The sequence below is a fragment of the Ranitomeya variabilis genome, chromosome 3 (genome assembly GCF_051348905.1).
Source record: "Ranitomeya variabilis isolate aRanVar5 chromosome 3, aRanVar5.hap1, whole genome shotgun sequence".
Lineage (NCBI taxonomy): Eukaryota > Metazoa > Chordata > Amphibia > Anura > Dendrobatidae > Ranitomeya > Ranitomeya variabilis.
The window spans coordinates 666,527,503-666,552,992 of NC_135234.1; the positions used below are offsets into that span (position 1 = coordinate 666,527,503).

The 25,490-nt window shown below is 44.3% G+C and overlaps 1 protein-coding gene across 2 annotated transcripts in view; it reads left to right on the forward strand.

Moving 5' to 3' along the window:
* The window catches only part of LOC143818485 (baculoviral IAP repeat-containing protein 5.1-like), a 230,316-nt gene that overhangs the window by 14,066 nt on the left and 190,760 nt on the right, over nt 1-25,490 (forward strand). The gene's annotated exons all lie outside the window — the stretch shown is intronic.

Consider the following 25,490-nt stretch of genomic DNA (forward strand, 5'->3'; position numbering starts at 1 on the left):
GTTACTTATGTTTCTTACGTTCCCTTGCCATTGGGAACCATGACAGTTTCCTGTTCCTATAGGGACCCGGCTTACCTACAGATGATGAGGATCCCTGGGCCATGCACCCGCCTGCGCCGGTGTCCGAGGGAACGGCAGGGGCTGCGGTTCCAGAAGCAGCGGCGGGGGGAGCCCCTGCTTGCAGCCTCCCCCCTCGTCTGGCCAAACATCCACGGTCCGGGTCCGGTCACCGTGGGTCCGCCCGGCACCGTGAGGGCGCGCGCGCTGCAGCGGCCAGCTTAATACTTCTGGCCACCGCTTGGTGAGTGAGAGCGGCACGTCTAACCCTGAAGTCGCTGGAGCACTTCCGGGTTGGTCCGGGGAGGCAGGAGATTCGGCGGCAGATTTAAAAAAGCAGCGCTGGCGTCGGACCGGTGTGTGTGAGATGGCTTCACCGGCCGACGAAGCGCACCTGCCCGCAGCAGAACAGCGTTCTCCCAGCAAGGAGAGAAGCGCTAGGAGCAGCACAAAAAGTGGTGGTCGACCTCCAGAGAAGGGATCTACCACCAAACGAAATCCGCCTCCTGAACCGGTACCTGTCAGCTTCACTGGGTGAGTTTTTGAAAGAATCTCTTCCTATATGCTGATATATATTCCTCCTGTATCCCTTCCTCTAGACTAAAAAGGACACACAAGTCCAAGCACAAGGAATGTGCTTTATGTACGCAGCACCTCCCGGATGATTATGCTAAAAAACTGTGTTCGGAATATATCATACAGACCTTGCGGCAGGAGAATATAATGACTCCATCAGATGTCAGAGCCATAATCCGGGAAGAAATGCAGGGTTTGGCGCAGACAAGTAGCATCAGTACCTGTCAGCCTAGCAGGTCCCGATCTCCAGTTAGTTCTGAGTCAGAGGATGTACATATATCCTCGGGCGAATCGGGATCTCAGCCGAGCTCATCCGAAACTGAAGGGGGGCTTTGTCTACCCAATAGCAGTGTGGATAACTTGGTGAAATCTGTCAGGAGCACGATGGGGTGCTCAGACGAGAAGGAAAAGAAATCAGCTCAGAACATAATGTTTGCAGGGTTAGGACAGAAAAAACGTAGATCCTTCCCCGTGATACCAACTATTAAAGAAATTATTAAAAAAGAATGGGATAAGCAAAACACAAGAGGTTTTTTGCCATCATCCTCTAAAAGACGCTATCCCTTCAGCGACGAGGAGCTGAATTCCTGGTCAAAGGTGCCGAAGGTTGATGCCGCAGTAGCCTCCACAACCAAGCAGTCGGTCTTACCAGTCGAGGATTCCGGGGTCCTGACAGACCCGCTGGACCGTAAAGCAGAAGCTTTACTAAAAAGATCGTGGGAAGCTAACACGGGGGCGTTCAGGCCCGCCATATCTAGTACCTGCACTGCAAGGTCGCTACTAGTGTGGATGGAGCAACTGGAGGAACAGATTAGAGGTAGAACTTCAAGAGGATCAATCCTGCCGAAATTCCCTCTAATTAAAGAAGCAGTAGCATTCCTGGCTGATGCCTCCGTGGATTCGCTACGCCTAGCAACCAGGTCAGCCGGCCTAGTGAACACAGCCCGGCGAGCACTCTGGTTAAAAAACTGGAAAGGGGACGCACAGGCCAAAGCAAAACTTTGTGCAATCCCCTGCCAGGGTGAGTTCCTTTTTGGAAAGACGCTGGATGAACTCCTGAATAAAGCAGGAGAAAGGAAGAAAGGCTTCCCTAACCAATATCTTCCATCTTACAGGAGAGCCTTCAGAAGACGCCCCTTTACCAGGAACAAACCGTCCGAACAAAGGGAGCGATGGGAGTCGAAGGACCCGAAGCAAAAAGGTACCTTTTTTAGCGGGTCCCATAATCCAAAACGCAAATACCGCTAACCAGAAAGTGGGCGGCAGATTAAAATTCTTCCTTCCCAAATGGGAACAGAACATCTAGCCAATGGATTCTGGACATTGTGCAATATGGCCTAAAATTGGAGTTTGATCGAATCCCTTGGAATTTTTATAGTAACATCACCAAAAGGACGAGATCCACAAAGGGCTCTGGAATCAGAGATCCTATCTCTTCTATCTAAAGTCCTGATAGAAGTTCCCCAGGATCAAGAAGGGAAGGGGTTCTATTCCCCTTTATTCTTGATCAATAAGCCAGATGGTTCGTTCAGAACCATCATAAATCTCAAAAGATTAAATTCCTTCCTGCGTAATCATACCTTCAAAATGGAATCCATTAGTTCTACCATAAAACTTTTATTTCCTAGGTGTCATGGCCGGAATAGACTTAAAAGATGCCTATTATCATCTTCCCATACATGCCGAACATCAGCAGTACCTAAGGGTAGCAGTCATTCTGGAGGGACAGGTTCGTCACTTTCAGTATGTAGCAATGCCATTTGGGCTTTCTATGGCTCCCCGCATCTTCACTAAGATGATATTAGAAGTGATGGCTTATCTACGCCAACGGGACACTTTGATAATACCCTACCTAGATGATTTTCTAGTAGTAGGAAACTCTATACTTCAGTGTAAAGCTCGTTTATGTAATACGGTCTCGTCCCTACAGGAGTTAGGTTGGATCATCAACTTCGAAAAATCCCGGCTGAATCCAGAGACCGTTCAAACATTTCTAGGAATCCAGCTAGACTCCGTAAGTCAGAGATGCTTCCTTCCTCAGTCAAATAGACTGACTATACAATCAAGGGTATCAGAGGCAATGAGCAACCCCTACATGGCACTAAGAAAAGCCATGTCTTTACTGGGATCATTATCATGTATCCCAGCTGTACCGTGGGCACAATTTCATACTCGTCAATTACAGTATGAAGTATTGTCAGCTCAGGGAAAAGATGGACATCTGGAAAGTGAAATAACCCTTTCCAAAGATGTCTTAGAATCTCTATCCTGGTGGCTAGACAAGGAACACCTTTCAAAGGGTGTGCCATGGATAATAGACCCTTCTAAGAGAATTACCACCAATGCCAGCCCATTGGGTGGGGTGCACATATGGAAGATAGTCTGGCCCAAGATACTTGGGACCAAGCAGAATTGACGTGTTCCTCCAATTGGAAAGAATTAAAAGCGGTAGAATATGCCTTAAATCATTTTCTTCCGCAGATTCAAGGAGCAAATGTAAGAATTTACTCGGACAATTCCACCACAGTGGCATATGTGAACCGTCAGGGTGGTACAAGGTCAGGAAGTCTAATGACCATAGCAGCAGACATCTTCCAGCTGGCAGAGACTCATCTCGCATCCCTAACAGCCCTGCACATCAGAGGTGTAGAGAACATCAGGGCAGACTACCTCAGCCGAAACGAGTTACGTCAAGGGGAATGGACCTTAAACAAATCCCTATTCAGAATGATAACAGAATCATGGGGGATACCACAAATAGACCTATTTGCCACAAGAGACAAACGGCAAGTAAAAAGGTTCGCTTCCCTGAACTTCATGGATCACCCAGATATGTTGGACTCTCTCCACCATCCTTGGAGGTTCAAACTGGCATACGCCTTTCCTCCGATGTCTGATTCCACTAGTGATCAGAAAAATCAGGAGGGAACAAGCAAGAGTGATCCTCATTGCACCGTTCTGGCCTTAAAAGACCATGGTTCTCTTGTCTCCAGACCATGTGCCTATGCGACCCATGGATTCTCCCATCAGACAAGGAGCTGCTGTCCCAAGGCCCCTTTTTCCACCTGCAAGTGAAAGGTCTTTACTTGACGGCGTGGAATTTTAGAGGCAACTATTAAGTTCAAGAGGGTTCTCAGTAGAACTAGTAAACACCCTCTTATTGAGCAGAAAAAGATCTACCACCCTAATATATAGTAGGGTATGGAATAAATTTTTGAATTTTTACACAGTACCGTTCACTAAGCAAGTTCCGATCACACCTATTCTAGAGTTCTTGCAAAAAGGCCGAGAATTAGGATTATCTGTAAATACCTTGAGAGTTCAGGTCTCGGCCTTAGGAGCCCTATATGGATGCAATATAGCAGCTAATAGGTGGAGCTCCAGATTCATAAAATCTTGTGAACGTAGTAAACCAGTCCATATTCCCCGTCTACCTCCGTGGGATTTAAATCTAGTACTAGAGGCCTTAACCAGCTCCCCATTTGAGCCACTAGATTCCATACCTTTAAATGTCCTGACATATAAAGTAGCCCTAACCTCAGCTAGACGGGTTAGCGACATCCAGGCCCTATCAGTAGACCCACCCTTCTTACTGATATTTCATGATCGGATAGTCCTAAAACCAGACCCCTCATACCTCCTTAAGGTAGCATCCACCTACCACAGATCGCAAGAGATATTTCTCCCTTCCTTTTTTGATTCACCTATAACTCCAGAACAAAAGTTCCACACTTTAGATGTCAGAAGAGCCATCCTGACTTATATAGAAAGGTCTCAGACATGGAGGGAGAGTAGGGCTCTGTTTATCTCCTTTCAGGGCCACAAGAAAGGACATGGGGTCACAAGAGCTACCATATCTCGATGGATCAGAGATGCTATCTGCTTGGCCTATACGTCAAAAGGCGAGATTCCTCCAGTGGGTATAAAAGCGCACTCAACACGAGCTATGGCTTCCTCCTGGGCGGAACAAGCAGATGTACCGATCCATTTAATATGTAAGGCCGCAACTTGGTCTACACCTTCTACCTTTTACAACCATTATAGACTCGATCTATCTACATCTTCTGATCTGAACTTTGGTAGAGCTGTTCTTAGTACAGTAATCCCACCCAAATAATGACTCTCTGAAAATCTCTCATGTGGGGTGCTGTCGTGGCGAAGGGTAAAAAGCCGGATTACTTACCGGTAATGCTCTTTTAATGAGTCCACGACAGCACCCATTTACTACCCTCCCTAAATTATGCACAGCTCTTTCTTTTAAGTTCACAAATAATGGTTGTATAGAGTTTAAGATATTTTTGTTGCTGAATAAGAATTAATACTAAAGCTTTTGCGGTTCCCTTTTTGTACTCTGTAAACTAAACTGAGGAGGAGAGGGGACCGCCTCCTTTTATTCTGTAGGTTTCCTGTTCCTATGGGGCAGATCCCTCTCTCTCATGTGGGGTGCTGTCGTGGACTCATTAAAAGAGCATTACCGGTAAGTAATCCGGCTTTTTTGTTTCCTGTCCCCTATTAGGGCGGGGAGACAACCTCCGATACTGCTGTCGTGGAAGGTTCCTAGAAACCGAATTACCGGTAAGACTAATTCTATTTTCTTATCTTTCAGGTGACATTAGGGGCTTATCTACAGCATTACAGAATGCTGTAGATAAGCCCCTGATGGTGGTGGCCTTAGCTTATAGGTGAATTTTGGGGTGACCGATTCCCTTTAATACAAAATTCCCTAATGGTATGAACTTTAATAATAATCTATTTTATTAGCTTATATAAATACTAGTGATGAGTGAGCGCGCTCGTCACTACTCGTAACACGCTCTAACATCAGTGTGCTCGTTACTTGGCGAGTGTGCGTTTGTTTTTGTTTTTTTATGCTTAAGCCCCTGCATGTTTAGCACTTTTTAGACACCATGAACATGTGGAGATCACCTACCAGTCACTGTAATGCAGTACCATCTTTGTTGTGGCATTACTTTGATTGGCTGGCTGCACAGTGTCATCGGAAGACGTCTACAGTAGGCCATGGTTACCACACTGTACCCTGGATGCATGTAGTGTAGGAAGAGGTGCTGATGAGAGGGACAGAATTGTAGCTGCGTATTGGCCAGGGATTCATCCACATTTATATTCTGTGCTCGGGCTAATTATAGTCCATAGTAATTCTGCTGCTAGCAGCACTTGGGGAAAGATTGTGCAGAAGGGATTGTGTAGGACAAGATGGGGTGAATTGTATGTCCTTTATGCTGCAGCCTGAAACTGATACTGAAATCCCCTTCTCAGGGCTATTCCTGCAAATTAATCTGAGCAGGGAAATGCTATATACCATTTTTTATGGCGGCAGTGGTGCATAAAGTTGAGTTGAGCGAAATTTGGTCGCCGAATCTGCATTTGCCATATTGGTACCGTATTCATGCCCAATGTATGTTCTGATCATATTTGGTAAATTCTACTCCCATTGACTCTAATGACGATCCATCAATATTGCAAAAACAATATTCGATGTCTATCATATTCAGAACCAAATCTGAACAAATTCAACTCTTATCAAAAGCAAACATTCAGACTTGGTTGGATCTCCATAGCATTTCTATATCATACCTCCCAGATGGACAGATGATATGGCTAGTGTGTCGTGTTCTGTGGCAAATTCTTGCCACACCCCAATCCACTCCCATTTTACCATGGCTTTCTCCCTTAGCAGGAGGAGTTGTGAAGGATATTCATCAGACACTCGAGACTGCAGATTGTAGACCCAAATCCTGAATTGTCTGCTGTATCCAGGACAGTTGGGACTAGATGCCTAGATAGATTCACTGGGTCTCTGGTTCAGCATGCATGTCAGTGCTACCTGGCAGTTGGATGAGAGGTCGTGAACTTCTACCCTTCCAAGTCCCCGGCTCGGCTTTTGATCACGCAGGGCCAGCACAACATCATCTGTAGAAATGAGCGAACTTGGTCTGAAAACGTTCACCAGTCCCAAATTCTGCGCAAACATAGCACACTCGTGTTTGGCTTCACAATCATTTTTACTCAGTCAAGAAAGTTCGGTAAATCATCTCGTTTCCACTAATACACTTGTTAAAATGTTGGCTAGACTGGTGATGCTGTATGATTAGCAGGGGAGATGTTTGAAGAGAGGGGATGTGTCTACCTCAGAGGAGCTGCAGAGTGTCATGTGGTCGTTTTGCCCCCCACCCCCTTCCCCACCTTCATTTTACATAATGCATGTACATTTTGGTGAACCAAACCCTGAACCCCTCTATTCCAGACCTGGGATGCGCACAGAAGAAAAAATTCTAATTGCTTATTTTAATGCTTTTATAGGAACAAAAAAAAGACTGCTTACAGATAATGCACTTTTTATATAAAAAAATAAATAAAAATCCACGACAGCACCCACTGAGAAGGGATCTGCCCTTAGGAACAGGAAACCTACAGACCTAAAAGGGGTGGGCCCCCTCAGTTGTATTACAGAGTATGAGGAACCGCTGAACAAGATTTATTCAATTGTCATAGCAAGACATTTAATGTGCTTTAACTTTTACATCTATACACACCTATGTACAAACATACAATCTCCACCCAAAGTGCGCCATGTACATCCATAAACTAAGGGAGGGAAGTGAGTGGGTGCTGTCATGGACTCTATGAAAGAGTATTACCGGTAAGTAATCCGTGTGTGTGTGTGTGTGTGTGTGTGTGTGTGTGTGTTTTTGTTTTTTTTCTTTGCTGCAATAGCACCCACTGAGACTTTCAGAGAACCATCACCTGGGAGGGACCACCGTGTCGAGGACAGATCTCCTGAAAACTAAGTCAGAGGATGATGATAAATCAAGCCTATAGCGACTGTAAAATGTAGATGTTGCAGCCTTGCATATGAGATCAATCGGAATGTCCAGCCTCTCAGCCCAGGAGAATGCCATAGCCTGTGCCAAATGTGCCTTTATCCCATCTGGATGACTTTCACCTTTTGCTGAGTAGGACAGACAGATTGCATCTCTGATCCATCAGTATAGGGTGCTTCTTGTGACTCCAGACCCCTTCCTATGGCCCTGAAAGGACACAAACCGAGCCTTGCTCTGCCTCCAAGGGACAAGTTCTATCTATACAGTGCCTTGCGAAAGTATTCGGCCCACTGGAACTTTTCAACCTTTTCATATATATCATGCTTCAGGCCTGTCCCACACATCCAGATATTTCCGGTACCGGAGAAATCCGTACCGGAGTTGTCCGTGTGCTCACGTGGCACATCAGCGTGGCACACGTGCAGCAGCTGTGTGCCGACTGGGTACCACACGGACCGTGCAGGAGACAGCGCTAGAGATAAGCGTGACCGCTCATACAGGACAAGCTGCGACGCTGAGAGGAAGCATCGAGGGAGCTGGGTGAGTATTTTATTTCCAGCGGGCGGGTGTACAGGGGGTGGGAGGGGGTTGGTTACCGGGAACTTTATTTCAACCGGGAACTTTATTTCAACCGGAAAAAAACAAAAAAAAACAATGATTTTTCATTCCTTCTCTCCAGCGAACGCTGCTGGAGAGAAGAAATGAATGGTGGCTTCAGCACCACGCTGGGGGGACGGCGCTTACTGTAGCGCTGTCTCCTGCACGGCACACGGACTGCACACGGACAGCATCCATGTGCGGTACGTGTCTTGCACGGACCCATTGACTTTAATGGGTCCGTGTGATCCGTGCGCTCCCACGAACACTGACATGTCTCCGTGTTTTTAACACGGACACACGGTCTGCAAAAAATCAATGACATCTGCAGAGACACATTGATTTTAATGTGTCTACGTGTGTCAGTGTCTCCGGTACGTGAGAAAACTGACACCACACTTACCGGAGCCACTGACGTGTGAAACCGGCCTCAAACAGATACCAAATGTAAATTTCGGGTGAATAATCAGCAAGTGGAACACAATTGTGAAGTTGAACGAAACCTATTGGTTATTTTAAATTTTTTGAGGAAATTCAAAAACTGAAAAGTGGGGCGTGCAATATTATTCGGCCCCTTTACTTTCAGTGCAGCAAACTCACTCCAGAAGTTCATTGTGGATCTCTGAATGATCCAATGTTGTCCTAAATGCCTAATGATGATAAATATGATCCACCTGTGTGTAATCAAGTCTCTGTATAAATGCACTTGCTCTGTGATAGTCAGTGTTCTGTTTGAAGCACAGAGAGCATCATGAAGACCAAGGAACACAACAGGCAGGTCCGTGATACTGCTGTGGAGAAGTTTTAAGCCAGATTTTGATGCAAAATGATTTCCAAAACTTTAAACATCCCAAGGAGCGCTGTGCAAGCAATCATATTGAAATGGAAGGAGTATCATACCACTGCAAATCTACCAAGATCCGGCAGTCCCTCTAAACTCATCTCAAACAAGGAGAAGACTGATCAGAGATGCAGCCAAGAGGCCCATGATCACTCTGGATGACCTGCAGAGATCTACAGATGAAGTGGGACAGTCTGTCCATAGGACAACAATCAATTGTACACTGCACAAATCTGGCCTTTATGGAAGAGTGGCAAGAAGAAAGCCATTTCTCAAAGATATCCATAAAAAGTGTAATTTAAAGTTAGCAACAAGCCACCTGGGAGACACACCAAACATGTGGAAGAAGGTTCTCTGGTCAGATGAAACCAAAATTGAACTTTTTGGCAACAATGCCAATGAGATATGTTTGGCGTAAAGGCAACACCGCTCATCACCCTGAACACACCATCCCCGCTGTCAAACATGGTGGTGGCATCATGGTTTGGGCCTGCTTTTCTTCAACAGGGACAGGGAAGATGGTTAAAATTGATGGGAAGACGGATGGAGCCAAATACAGGACCATTCTTGAAGAAAACCTGTTGGAGTCTGCAAAAGACCAGAGACTGGGACGTAGATTTGTCTTCCAACAAGACAATGATCCCAAACATAAAGCAAAATTGACAATGGAATGGTTCACAAATAACCGTATCCAGGTGTTAGAATGGCCAAGCCAAAGTCCAGACCTCAATCCAATCGACAATCTGTGGAAAGAGCTGAAAACTGCTGTTCACAATCGATCTCTATCAAACCTCACTGAGCACGAGCTGTTTGTCAAAGAAAGATGGGCAAGAATTTCAGTCTCTCGATGTACAAAACTGATAGAGACATACCCCAAGCGACTTGCAGCTGTAATTGCAGCAAAAGGTGGTGCAACAAAGTATTAAGTTAAAGGGGCCGAATAATATTGCACGCCCCACTTTTCAGTTTTTGAATTTCCACAAAAATTTAAAATAAGCAATAAATTTCGTTCAACTTCACAATTGTGTTCCACTTGTTGATTCTTCACCAAAAATTTACATTTGGTATCTTTATATTTGAAGCATGATATGTGGGAAAAGGTTGAAAAGTTCCATGGGGCCGAATGCTTTCACAAGGCACTGTGTAACCCAGGACCGCTCTCCTCACATCTAAGGTGTGAAATATCACCTCCTCAGGAGTTGAAGGACAACCCCTGGCAAAAACTATGGAATCACCGGCCTTGGAGGATGTTCATTCAGTTGCTTAATTTTGTAGAAAAAAAGCAGATCAGACGTGACACCAAACTAAAGTCATTTCAAGTGTCAACTTTTCTGGCTTTAAGAAACACTAAAAGAAATCGAACAAAATGTGGTAGTCGGTAATGGTTACGATTTTATTTTTTTTTTTAAATCCAAGCATAGGGAAAAATTATGGAGTCACTTGATTGTAAAGGGGGGGGGGGGGGGGAAATGATGGAATCATGAAAAAGGAAAAAAACACTCCAACACATCACTAGTATATTGTTGCACCACCTCTGGCTTTTATAACCGCTTGCAGTCTCTGAGGCATTGACTTAATGAGTGTCAAACAGTACTCTTCGTCAATCTGGCTCCAACTTTCTCTGATTGCTGTTGCCAGATCAGCTTTGCAGGTTGGAGTCTTGTCATGGACCATTTTCTTCAACTTCCACCAAAGATTTTCAATTGGATTGAGATCCGGACTATTTGCAGGCCATGACATTGACCTTATGTGTCTATTTTCAAGGAATGTTTTCAGTTTTTGCTCTATGGCAGGATGCATTATCATCCTGAAATGATTTCCTCATCCCCAAACATCCTTTCAATTGATGGGATAAGAAGTGTGTCCAAAATATCAACATAAACTTGTGCATTTATTGAAGATGCAGTGACCGCCATCTCCCCAGTGCCTTTACCTGACATGCAGCCCCATATCAACGACTGTGGAAATTTGCATGTTCTCTTCAGGCAGTCATCTTTCTAAATCTCATTGGAACGGCACCAAACAAGTTCCAGCATCATCACTTTGCCCAATACAGACTTTTGATTCATCACGGAATATGACTTTCATCAAGTCATCCACAGTCCACGATTGCTTTTCCTTAGCCCATTGTAACTTTTTTTTTTTTCTGTTTGTGTTTAATGATGGGTTACGTTTAGCTTATCTGTATGAAAATCCTGTTTCCTTTAGGTGGTTTCTTACAGTTCGGTCACAGACGTTGACTCCAGTTTCCACCCATTCATTCATCATTTTGTTTTGTTGTGCATTTACGGTTTTGGAGACATTGCTTTAAGTTTCCGGTCTTGACGGTTTGATGTCTTCCTTGGTCTACCAGTATGTTTGCCTTTAACAACCTTCCCATGTTGTTTGTATTTGGTCCAGATTTTAGACACAGCTGACTGTACAACCAACATCGTTTGCAACATTGTGTGATTTACCCTCTTAATAGTGATAATCCTTTCCTTTGTTTCAATTGACATCTCTCTTGTTGGAGCCATAATTCATGTCAGTTCACTTGGTGCAACAGCTCTCCAAGGTGTGATCACTCCATTTTTAGATGCAAACTAACAATCAGATATAACTTGATGCAGGTGTTTTGGGAATGAAAATTTACAGGGTGATTCCATAATCTTTTCCCTCATAATTGAGTGATTCCATAGTTTTTACCATATGCTTGGTTAAAAAAAAGTAACCATTACTTACTACCACATTTTTTTTGATTGCTTTTTTTTTTTTTTTTTTGTGTTTCTTAAAGATAGAAAGTTGCCATTTGAAACGACTTTAATTTTGTATTAAAAAAAAAAAAAAGCAGCAGATCCCAGACATGGCACAAAACTAAACAATGAGTGAACATCCTCCAAGGTCGGTGATTACATCATTTTTGCCAGGGGTTATATTATCAATAAAGGAGGGAAGAAGGATCTCCTGACTTCTATGAAATCTGGCCACTACTTTAGGGAGGTATGAAGGGTCTGGCTTCAAAACGACCCTATCCTGAAATACTATCAGGAAGGGAGGGTCAATCGACAGAGCCTGAATGTCGCTCACTCTCCTATCAGACGTTAAAGCAACTAAGGCAGTCTTCAATTAAATGTTTCAATGAAACGGAGTCTAAGGCTGTGCCCACGTTGCAGAAATGCTGCGTTTTTAGCTTGCAGAATGCTTGACAATGCGTGATTGACAGGTTGGTCACACTTGTCAAGCATAGTGCTTGACAAGTGTGACCAACTTTTAACTATTGATGCTGCCTATACAGGATCAATAGTAAAAGAATGTTAATAATGGTTATTCTCGCCTTCCGGCAGTCCCCGATCTCCTCAGCGGCGCTCCCGGTACGTTCCGTTCCCAGGGATGCTTTGCGCCAAGGACCTTTGTGACCGCGACGTCATCTCAGGTGATTCGTGCAATGCATCACTGGGAAAGGAAGCCGCCACGTGCACTGCTGAGTCGGGGGGCAGCATCAAAAGGAAAGTATATTCCTTTTTTTTTTTTTTTTTTTTTTTTTTTTTACAGGAATATGGTACTCAGGAGGGAGTTTAAGGTTTCAAAAAGTCATTTTGGGTTGTTGGATAGTGAGGTGATGAGGGTGGTGAACTAGGATTGTTTGGCCAGATGAAGGGCAGAGTTATAGGTTTTAAGCATGAACTTATAGTGGATGAAGTCGTCTAAGAGATTTTCTCCACTGCTGCTCTGCACACCTTGAGCAGCGCTGAAGAAAGCGTGTTTGCATTGTGCCAGGGCTGCCATTGTCTGTTGGGTCTTTCTGTGTGTAGAAGGTGCTGCTTCATCTAGGGCATTCTTCAGTGTATTATTGAAGTGTGACAATGCTAAGTCTGGACAGGAGAGGGAGGAGATGGGGCTAAAGCTGCTGAGTATTCATGGTACGTGCATTCCAGTAAGTGGGGGTGGCCCGGGTGAAGAGACAATTCTTGACAGAGAAGGAAAGAAGGTTGTGGTCCGAGATGGGAGTTAGTAAAGTCGTGCAGTGGGACGGGAGAAAACCAGGTCCAGAGTATTCCCTTCCTCATGCATAGGAGAATTTGGTAAACTGAGAGGCGAATGAAGAAGCTATAGTAGTAATAGTACTGGATGAAACTGATGTTTGTGCCATCTTAGTGTTACTGGGGGGAAAATAAAATTGGAGGTGTTGCATGAGGTATCAAGGCTCCAAGATGAGGCTTACAATGCTCCCACAGTCACCATGTCTTAATTGAAACTTCAATTCAAAGCTGTGAATGCTGGCTCAGGCTCTCTCATGCATCTGACTGCTGCTGTGCCATTACCAAATTTCTACGTTTGGTCAACTGATGCCAGTTTTCATGGTGTCTGCTTCTAATTTTAGCTGTTTGGGAAGCTGTTAATAAACACTTTTTGTTCGGCGAATTGAACCTGGCAAGGTCCTTGAAGTTTCATGAATTGGTGTTGCCGACAAAGTTCTGAACCCCTCTGTTGCATGGTTTGGTCACAGAAGAAACTAGTGAAAGTAGATTATATAGGGTAATTCAACTTTTATCTATACAGAACGAGGTACATGCATCAGCTTCTTAATACAGCATAACAGGAAATAATGAAGGACCTTTTACCAAAGAGAAAGTGAAACCAAAGTAAAAGTATATACATTACATTCAACTAGGCATATAATGGTAACCACTGTTGTGAATTCCGTTCTCGGACTCCCTCCTGTGGTCATGAATGGTATTTTGGTTAGTTCTGCTCTTGGGCTCCCTCTGGTGGCTTCGAGCGGAACTGCTGGTCACTAGGTTGACTTTATCAGCTGCTCTCGTTATGTTGCTATGCTGGCTTCCCTATTTAACTCCACTCAGTTCGTTACCTGATGCCAGCTGTCAATGTATCAGAATTGGTTCAGATCTCTCTTGGACTTCTCTGAGGACCTGTCTACTCCAGGAGAAGCTAAGTCCCTGCTGGTTCATTTGTTGTTACTGCTGCCTGAATCTATTTCTTAGTACTGCTAGATTCTAGTCCAGCTTGCTATCATGATATTTCCTTGCTAGCTGGAAGCTCTGGGGTGCAGTGTTGCACCTCCACACCGTGAGTCGGTGCGGGGGTCTTTTTGCATACTCTGCGTGGTTTTGTAGTTTTTTTATGCTGACCGCATAGTATTCTTTTCTATCCTCTGACTATTTAGTAAGTCCGGCCTCATTTGCTAAAACCTGTTTCATTCCTGTGTTTGTGACTTTCCTCTTAACTCAGTCAGTATATGTGGGGGGCTGCCTATACCTTTGGGGAATTTCTCTGAGGCTAGGTTAGGCTTCTATTTCTATCTTTAGGGGTAGTTAGCTCTTAGGCTGTGAAGAGGCGTCTAGGGAGAGTTGGGTACGCTCCACGGCTATTTCTAGTGTGTGCGATAGGAGTAGAGTTTGCGGTCAGCAGAGTTCCCACTTCCCCAGAGCTAGTTCCGTTTTTGAGTTTACTCATCAGGTCATTCCAGGTGCTCCTAACCACCAGGTCCATAACAAACCACATCGCCATCTGTCAGACAAGTGTAAACTCCTCCTGCACACAAGTCTGTATCTGTTGCATATCTGCTAACACCCTTTCTCAACAGTAAGGACTTATTCAGTTAAGGCTAGTTTCTTCATCAGTCTGTCTTTCACGATTCAATGCCTTAGTGAAAATATCTGCTGTCATATCTTAGGTTGAGCAGTACTCTAAATTTAGAATTCCTTGTTCCTGGTGATCTCTCAAGAAGTGAATCTTTGAATCCAAGAACTAAACACATTGATGTACTTTCATCTGAGCAAGAACTAGACATCCTTAATTGTCCTCATACATCTTTGTTGGTCCCAGTTGTCCTAAGTCTGTTAGCTGTTGTGTTATCCATAGAACTTCTTGACTGGTATGTGCTGCGGCAACATATGCTGCTTCTGTCCATGACAGTGTTACTATAGATTGTTTCTTAATAGTCCAACTAATTGGTCCGCCTGAGAGCAAGAAAAGATATCCACTGATTTCCTGTCAATTGGATCTCCAGCTCAGTCTGCATCAACATATCATCAGGTTAAAATGCATTTCTCACTTGCAGTTAGCTTCAGTTTAACACTGCTAGTCCCTTTTAAATAATGGATTACTCTCTTCACTGCATTCCAATCCATTTTGTTTGGCTTTTTACACCTTCCTTGCTCAAAATTCCCACTGCTGCAATGTCTGGCCTTGTAACAGTAGCAATATATAATTTTCCCACTGCTTTTCTGTATTGTTCATTATTTGGTAACAGATTCTGTTCACTATTTGTTTCCTTTAGATAGTTGGCTTCAATTGGAGATTTTACTGGTTTTGCCTCTTTCATTCCAAATGTTTAGATTGTCTTGAATCGTGATTTTTAGATTAAGAAGGAAACTCTAGTCTTTTCTTTCTATCCATATTGCTAGGTACGGTTTCACATTTCACAGATCTTTAATCTCGAAGTGTTGATCCAAAGTCTTCACTATCTGTTTCATCCCTTTCTTTTTCAAAATAAACTAAAATATCGTTCACATATCAGCTCATAGATCAATCTGTCAGTCTTTGTATAGAGACAAGGATCCACTTTGCTGATTTGAAAATGTTCGTTTGAGTACTTCTGTGATTTTATCATTCCACGTTTTTAGTGGCTTGTTAAACCATATATACTTTTCTGTAGCTTACAAACCATGTTTGGTTTCCATTTATCCTTGAATCCTGGAGGTTTTTCCATGTAAATGTCTTCTGTTTAGTCTCCATTCAGAACTGAAAACAAAGTTCTGTTTGTGGTGTGTTTAACTGGAGCAAATGTCTCATCATGGTCTTCTCCATATTTCTGAGAATAGCCTTTAGCTACGAGTCTTGCTCGGTATCAATCGGCTGTGGTGTCTGCGTAATATTTTACTAAAAAAAGGCTATAGGATGTACCTGGATATTTATTCTTTTGGTAGTTCTGTGTCCATGTCTTTGAATCATGCATGGATTTTATTTGTTGGCCTCTTCTGAAAGTTGAGATGTCCTCCCAAGATGTAGGTTCATACATTTTATTTGTACGTTCCTTGTCTGAAAGACGTTGAGGTGGTCTTCCCTTGTTTTCTCTTATTGAGCGTCTTGGTTCTGTCTCTGTATGGAGCTGTATCTCTTGACTTTTTCAGTTTTTTGATTTTCATCAATTTCCACTTCCTCCTCATCAGATGTTCCTGCAGTTATATCACTGTCGTTTCGCTCATTTTTCATTTCCAATGATGTCATTATGTCATCATTTAGATCTTCAATGAATGTTACACTGTTCCTCACTTTGCAATTGTCACTATATCCGACAAATATTCCTTCAATGGCTCTGTTTTGAAGTTTGGAGTGTCTTTCTTCTGAAATAAACATAAACTTTGCAACCAAAAACTCTTAAATGATTCACGCTTAGTTTCTTACCTTGCCACAGTTAATTTTTTTTTTTTTTTTTTTTTTCAGTTTTCTTGAGCAAAGTCTGTTTTTTGCATATAAGTAGCTGTCATTGCTGCTTCACCCCAGTATTTCTCTGAAATTTTAAGAGGTATGCGAACAGACTCCAAACTACCAGAGTTCTGTTTTTCCTTTCTGCTACCCCGTTCTGTTCAGGTGTGTATGGACAGTCTTTTGATGCTCAATTCCATTCTGTCCTAAGTAGTTTTCTATTTGGTGTCCTGTAAACTTGCCTCCCTTATCACTTCTGATGATTGGCTTCCTCTGAAACTTGTTGTTTGACTTTGTCACATAGTCTTGTAATTTTTTAAAAAACTTCACTTTTGTTTTTTATAAAGTATGTGATTGTGTATCTTGAGTAGTCATCTATAAAGGTCACCATATATCTATTACTTCCTGATGTGGTCCCTTTCATGGGTCCACATACATTAGTGTGTACCAAGTCAAGTGGTCTTGTGCTTTCTCGCTCTCTTTAGGTATAGATACTCTTGTAGCTTTAGATTTTATATAACATTCACATTTTACAGTAATTGAGCAATTGGATATCAAAAGGGCTTTTGTCAAATTATTTTTTAAAGTCCATTATACACTCAGGATCTGTCTCCTAGAAATCTATGCCACGTGAATACAATTCTTGTGAGTATGTATTCATAAGTCGCCGTCATCTATGAAGTTATCTCCCACTAGGATTCTACAAATATAATCTTTGATTTTTACAGTAAGTCCTTTAGTTGTCAGACGCTTTACGGATAACAATCCTTCTAGTTCTGGAACATAAAACACATCGTTTACTAGTAACTTTGAATTATGCCCAAATCTATCAGTACAGATTAGCATTCCTTGTCCAATACCTTCAGCAGTGATTTTACACCCATCTGCAAGATAAATTGCATCCTCCTTATTTTCAAGTTCAGTAAAGAAGCTTTTCACTAGTCATGACTTGTTGCTCCTGAGTCAATAAACCAGCCTGATGATGACTGTCAGTTACTTTAAATGTACCATTCCAGTGATCTGCATGTGGGTTAGAAATCGTGCTTTTTTTTTTTTAAAGTTTATAGTAGTCTCTCTAAATGTCTTTTTCCAGTCCACCACCTGACAGCACCATTGGAGGACGTCCTTCTTACCCTCAGTGGGACAGGAACCACAAGAAGTTAAAAGGACCCTCCCCACTCCACCCACCAGTGTTTTTCCTGTCCCACTGCGGATAGGAACGGCAAGCATGTCCTCCGACGGTGCTGTGCAGATGGTGGGGATCGGGGGGCCCAGCCTTTCCCTTCCCCGCCGCAAGATATCTGCGGCTGATACCTGCTATGGGGGGTCTCTCAGCCTCCCCAGTGTAGCACTGCTCCTGGGGTCGGGTCCGCTTCCTCCTCTTGGGGGCTCTCGGTCCGGGTGCCTGTCTGCCGGGGGGTGAGTGCGGCGGCCGCTTCCAGCAGTGGCCGGCTCCAGCATGCGGCCACAGCTTCTCCAGCGGCCGCTTCCAGGCGGCTGCTTCCGGGTCCAGCGGCCGCGTCACTTCCGGTCGCGGCCAGCGTGGAGGATGGCGCCGGCCTCGGTGAGGGGCACAGCGTGGTCACCGCAGCGGCGGTAAGGAGGGCAGGATCAACCAGGTAAAACCTATATAAACTCACTAGGGGGGTCTGTATGCCGCCGGCCATCCTGACAAAGGAGCACTCGGCTATACGTTCAGATTGTTTTCTGCACTATGGAGGAGACTGCCAGACCTGAGGGGACTGACCAGCTTCAGGGGCACGTGAGTGGGCTATGTAAAAGCCATACCACAAAGCTCACCCCTCCCCCTGCTTCCCTACTTGCGTACCCCACACATATCTCTATTTATCCTAGGCTGAGTCTCCCATCCCCACAGCCGAAAGGAAAAAATCGGGAAAAAATAAATGCCCGATATGTGCCACTAAGTTTCCGGAAAATTGGCGGAAACCATTGTGCAAATCGTGCACATCCAAAATTGTGGGTGATGAACAGACAACGCTACTATCCAGTATGAGGACCATGATTCGACAAGAGGTTCAGGCTTCTATCTCAAGCTTGAATCTTTCCCAGGCAACTCAGTCAGAACCGCAGACTTCACGGAAGAGGCCAAGGGAGTCTAGCCCCTCTTCCGAGGGTGAAGTTTCGGAGGATTCTGACCAGGAAGAAAGAGACGGATCTTTGGGCAGAGGGAAGAGATATCTCTTCTCGGCAGCAGACACAGATGAACTTCTTTATGCTGTGCGTAACACCATGCAGCTACAGGATACGCCAGAGGAGACCTCGATCCAGGACGAGATGTTTGGCGGATTACATGCCCAGGTGACTAAAGTCTTCCCCGTCAACAACCACATCCGTTCTATGATCCTGGAAGAGCGGCAGGAAGCTGAGAAGAAACTGGTGATTCCCAGGGATTTTAGACTTCGGCTACCCTACAATCCAGAGGACATTAAAGTGTGGGATGAAGTTCCCAAGATCGATGTTCCACTAGCAAAAGTGGCGAAGACCTCAATCCCATTTGAGGACTCTTCCGCATTAAAAGATCCTATGGATCGTAAAGCGGACGGTTTGCTAAGGAGAACTTGGGAGTCCTCCGCAGCAATAATACGGGCCAATATAGCGCCAACATCCGTAGCCCGGTCAATGCATTTATGGATTGACGATTTAGAGGATCATCTCAAAGCCAAAACTTCCAGAGAGGCTATCCTTAAATCCCTGCCGTTGCTCAAACTCGCAACAGGCTTTATGGCGGACGCTGTTGTGATCCGCTTTTTGGGCTCCCCTAGTGGTGGCTGGTGGTACTGGAGACTTGTGTGTTCTTTTCTGCCGCAGCTCACCTGCTTCCATCAGTTTTGGGAGTTCCCTATTTAGCCTTGCTCTCCAGTCACTTCCTTGCCGGTCATCATTGTAACCTGAGTCTTTCAGTTGCATGTTCCTGCTACCAGTCTGCTGATCAGCTAAGTGGACTCTTGTCCTTTTGTTCTGTATTTTTTGTCCAGTTTACAGTTTGTCATTTCCTGTTACTGGAAGCTCTTGTGGACTGAAATTGCCACTCCTGTGTCATGAGTTGACACAGGAGTCTTAAAGTAATTTCAGGATGGGTTTTTGAAAGGGTTTTTCAGCTGACCGTGAAGTCCTCTTTTGTATCCTTCCTCTATCTAGTAAGTGGACCTCGCTTTGCTAAATCTACCTTCATACTGTGTATGTCTTTTCCTCTGAACTTACCGTTAATATATGTGGGGGCTACTATCATCTTTGGGGAATTTCACTAGAGGTAAGCCAGGTCTGTTCCTTCCCCTTCCAGGCGTAGTTAGTTCTCCGGCTGGCGCATGGCATCTAGGCAGCCGTAGGAATGCTTCCTGGCTACTGTTAGTTGTGTGGTAGATTTAGGTCACGGTCAGCTTGAGTTTCCATCACCCGAGGGCTAGTCTGTTATTTTGTGTTTCTGATGTTCCCATGCCATTGGGGAATCATGACGGGACGCTTCTGCCGAATCTGTACGTTTCGCGGCTAGAAGCGAATCTTTGTCTAACGCGGCCAGAAGAGCCCTATGGCTAAACCTGGTCGGGGGATCTCCAGTCAAAAAACAAATTGTGTGGAATCCCATTCTCAGGGAATAAAGTATTTGGGCCTATTCTAGACGATATCCTAGAAAAAGCCTCAGATAAAAAGAAGGGATTCCCTGAGGAGAATACCAATAAGTATCAGCCCTTTCGTAGGTCCCGACCCAGTCAGAGGACAGACTACAGGGGGAAAGGGAAGACTGGGAGGTGGTCTTATCCCAAGGGTGGAAAGGGAAGAGACTCCATCTTCCCAAGTGCAGGTACACCAAAGTCAAATAAATGACATCAAGGTGGGAGGTCGGTTACAAAAATTTCTAGGGGGTTGGCAGAAGGTGTCCCAGAATCCTTGGATTCTACAGGTAATCGCGCAGGGATACAAATTAGAGTTCTCCAGCAGTCCCCCAGAAAGATTTGTAGTAACCCGACCCTGCCTGCTCTCCGACTCCTCCATGTGGACAAACATCCAGGAGCTGTTGGATTTAGAGGCGATTGTGTCACTTCCCATCTCAGAAAGAGGCAAAGGCCATTATTCCCATTTGTTTTCAATAAAGAAACCATCCGGGGACTCCTGGACGATTATAAATTTAAAACCACTAAACAAATGGGTCCGGTACAAAAGATTCCGGATGGAATCTATAAAGTCCACGACGCCTCTGATAGACAAGGACATGGTAATGTGTACCCTAGACCTAAGCAACGCCTATCCTGTCCCGATACACGTCTCCTACCAAAAATTCCTGAGATTTGCCATAATGAACAAGGGGATAGTACATCACTTCCAGTTCAGATGTCTCCCCTTCGGGCTTGCTTCAGCGCCCAGAATTTTTACCAAGTTGATGTCGGAAGTTGTGGCCTATCTAAGAAACCAGAATGTGACCATAGTCCCATACCTGGACGACTTCCTGATAATGGTGAAATCACAGAAACTCCTCAAAATAGACTGCACTTTCACTCTTTTCATCCTACAGGAGCTGGGGTGGATTGTGAACTGGAAGAAGTCCTGCCTGGTCCCAAATTCCAGAATAAAATTTTTTGGGGTTATGTTGGATTCCAATCTAAGAACATCTTTTTTACCAGAAGACAGGCAAGAGGCCTTGATCAGGCACATTCATCAGTTCAGAAGTACCCCCTCCATAAGAGGGGCAATGAGGATACTCTGCTTCATGACAGCATGCATACCCTGTGTGAAATAGAGCCAATTCCACTCGCGGGAGTTGCAAAGAGAAGTCCTAGGTTCCTGGAACAGGAAACAGAGTTCCCTAGACAGGAAGATGGTTGTGTCTCAGTCTGTAAAGAGATCCCTAACCTGGTGGACCACACCGGGAAACCTGAGAGAGGGAGTTCCATGGATACTCGATCCCTGTGTTACCGTTACCACAGACGCCAGTCAATAAGGATGGGGCGGTCATATAGGAAGAACATACTACCAGGGAGAATGGACTCCTCAGATTGCCGCAAGATCGTCAAATTTCAGGGAACTGTATGCGATCTGGAAAGTGTTGTCAGGCCCAGTCATAGGTCCGAGACACACGTGAGAATACTGTCCGACAATGTCACAGCAGTGGCATTTCTGAGACACCAGGGAGGTCCAAAACATCCACCACTGCAACACTTAGCAGACCAGATTTTCAGGTGGGCAGAAAGATCTGTCAGATCCATCTCGGCAGTTCACCTGGAAGGCGCCAAGAATCAGGTAGCAGATTTCTTGAGCCGAAAGTCGGTACATCCCGGAGAATGGGAACTGAACCCAGAAGTATTCAGCAGTCTATGCCAGAAATGGGGGACACCTCAGGTGGACCTTTTTGCCACCAGGTCAAACACAAAGGCCAGAGCATTTTTCGCTCAGTCCTCTAGACGGAGCTACTGCAGTAGACGCCTTGTCTCAATATTGGGGAGAAGGTCTCCTGTACGCATTTCCGCCTCTTCCTCTGATACCGAAGACACTCAGGAAGATACGAGACGAGAGAGCAACCGTAATCCTGGTGGTTCCTTTTTGGCCAAAAAGAAGCTGGCTTTCTCTACTATCCAAGATGCCAACAGATGAACCAGTCTTACTACCGAACAGGCAGGACCTTCTACTTCAAGGTCCGGTGTTCCACAAGAATCCAGACTCTTCACCTATCTGCTTGGATCCTGAACGGCAAACCCTGTTATGTTGTGCTGGTGGTTAGGAGCACTAGAAATGACCAGATGAGCAAACTAGCAATACAGGATGAGCTCTGGGAAGTGGGAGCTCTGCTGACCGCAACCCCTAATCCTATCACAACAACTAGAAATAGCCATGGAGCGTTCCTGACTCTGCCTAGACGCCTCTTCACAGCCTAAGAGCTAACTACCCCTAAAGATAGAAAATACAGCCTACCTTGCCTCAGAGAAATTCCCCAAAGAAATAGGCAGCCCCCACATATATTGACTGTGAGTTAAGATGGAAGTCACAAACACAGGAATGAAATAGGTTTCAGCATAGGAGGCCAGACTTGCTAAACAGACTGAGGATAGAAAAGGTATCTTTGCGGTCAGCATAAAAAACTAACAAAAAACCACGCAGAGTGTGCAAAAGAAACCACCGCACCAACTCTGCATCCCAGAGCTTCCAGCTAACAAGATAAAATCATTATAGCAAGCTGGACAAAAACACAGTGGTAACAAATAAGCTAGCAGGGACTTGGCTTTTGCTGAAGTAGACAGGTCATCTGAAAGATCCAAGAGAACTGAACCAGTACTAGGACATTGACAGCTGGCATCAAGTAACGATCTGAGTGGAGTTAAATAGAGCAGCCAGCCAAGACCTGAACGAGATCAGCTGGAGAAGGAATCTCAGAACCAGCAGCTCCACTCACAGCCACCAGAGGGAGTCCATGAACAGAACTCGCCGAAGTACCATTCATAACCACAGGAAGGAGCTCGAGAACAGAATTCACAACAAAACCCTAAGATCCAGAGGCCTGTCAGAAGATGTCATTACCACACTCCAGGCGAGCAGAAAGCCGGTGACTTCGGCGATTTATAACAAGATCTGGAAGCGGTATTGTTCCTTTCTGGGAGAAGGTCCTGTGGATACTTCAAAACCAGATATCCCCAGAATCCTCGATTTCCTGCAACTCGGATTTGACAAGGGCTTTGAGCCTAGTACTCTAAAAGTACAGATTGCCGCACTTAGTGTCTTTTTTGATACATCACTAGCCTCCCATCCCTGGATAGCGAGATTTTCCAGGGCCACGCAGAGAATGAGGCCACTTGTGAGGAAATCAACTCCTCCTTGGGACCTAAACCTGGTCCTTAACACTTTGTGTAAAACCCCTTACTTACTGTCGGAAGATATGGACATAGCCAATCTCTCCTTTAAGACTGCCTTCCTAATTGCCATCACATTGGCTAAAAGGCTGGAGGAGATGCAGGCTTTCTATCCAGAATCCATATCTTCAAATCTTTGACGACAGAATAGTCTTCAAACCTAACCCAGCTTTCCTCCCCAAGGTAGTATCCTCTACCAATATAAATCAGGAGATAATCGTTCCTTCCTTTCTGCCAACACCCTAAAAATGCAAAAGAGGGGGGTCTACCATAACCTTGACGTTAGGGAGACTGTTCTAAAATACCTAGGGGCGACAGAAAGCTGGAGACAGGACACTAACTTATTTATACAATACGGTGGTCCAAATAGGGGTTGTAAAGCGGCAAAATCAACTATTGCTAGGTGGATTAAAAACATGATTAGCCTAGCATATACAAACCAAGGGAAAGATCCCCCGGATACTCTTAGGGCCCACTCAACACAAGCTATTTCTACATCATGGGCAGAAAAGGGGGGTGCCTCAGCTGAGCAAATCTGTAGGGTGGCGACTTGGACTAGTCTTTCTACCTTTGCTAGACACTATAAATTAGATGTCGTATCAGACCAATTAGCCTTTGGTAGAAAAGTCTTACATGCAGTAGTCCCACCCTAGTTAAACATCCTTTGGTATTCTCCAATGGTGCTGTCAGGTGGTGGACTGGAAAACGGTAATTAGTTCTTACCGGTAATTGTATTTCCAGGAATCCACCTGACAGCACTACTAGTTCCCTCCCACTGCAAGCTTATACTACTGACTAATGTGATGTAACATTGGTGTGTAATTGTAAATAAACTCTTTTTTGCATCCATCCAGATGTGGTACTTAGAAAATCACTGGTGGGTGGAGTGGGGAGGGTCCTTTTAACTGCTTGTGGTTCCTGTCCCACTGAGGGTAAGAAGGACGTCCTCCAATGGTGCTCTCAGGTGGATTCCTGGAAATACAATTACCGGTAAGAACTAATTACCGTTTTCTTACATCTGAAACATTCTCTTGTCTCTGTTATGGAGCTGCTTGTCTGTTGCTTTAAGAGCATTTTCACTATCCCTTTCAGTGGAATTGTTTGTTTGATCTTTAATTCTATGATATTCATCTGAGTCTGGTCTCTACAAACTCGAGAACAAATCTGAATCAGATATTACACTATAGTGCACATATCAGAGCAGTGTATGAATCTGGTAAACTGCACAATAATATTGTTGCTATATGGCTTTCCTTAATGTCTTCACCGACTGATCTCAGCTGTTACGACCTCAATCATGGAGTTTATATGCTCCTGCAGGTTTTTCCTTGAACTTAAATCACAAACTATTCCTGCTAAAAACTTTACAAGATGAGATTAAGCTGGATCTTTCATGTAGCTTTCTCAATGCTTCCCATATTCCCTTTGCTGTATTCTCATTAATTATGTGGATTAACTGATCATCCTCCACTAATAAGCTGGTAGTAGCTCTTGCTTGACTGATTTTCTTATCCTATGTCTGATTGGGTCTGTCTGTAGTGATTACCTTCCATAAATTGTCTTTAGACAATAACATCTCCACTTTGAACTTCCATAACTGATAGTTCTCATTGTTCAGCTTAGTTACTGTGAGTCTGTGCTCTGAACTGCTGCTCATCTTTAACTTATTTGTTTGGAGAGAATTGCTCTGAAGGATTCTTTTGCCTTCTATGCTTGGCCCATAACCTGTTGCATAGTTTGGTCACAAGAAACTTGTGAAAGTAGATTTTTAGAACTTTTTTTTTTTTTTTTTTAGTACTTTTATCTTCACCGAACATGAGGTCATGCATCAGCTTCTTAATACAGCATAACAGAAGTCTGAATGACCTTTTTACCAGAAAGAAAGTTAAGCCAAAGTACAAGTAATATGCTTAGTTAAATGTAATGCATAAGCAGTCACAACGTCTCTATCTACGGTCAGAAAAGTGTAAACTCCTCCTGCGCACAAATAAGTCTGTATCTGTTGCATATCTGCCAACACCTCAAGAACACTTTAATTAAGTGGTCGCAGGTAGGGGAACTCATGGACTAAAGGCTATAAAGGGCCAGTGGTTAGTGGATTTTGGTGAGAGCCAGGTTTGTCAACATGTATTTAGACTGCTTGACATAACTTTAGCCTTAGGTATTTATGTACTACTGTCACAGGTCGGGGGCTTCAAGAATCATCCTCCATTTCATTATTGCTTTGTGTTGTTTTTTTTTGGGGGGGGGATACTGCGGCCAATCTTAATCATTCCCAAATGTCTAAACTAGAGG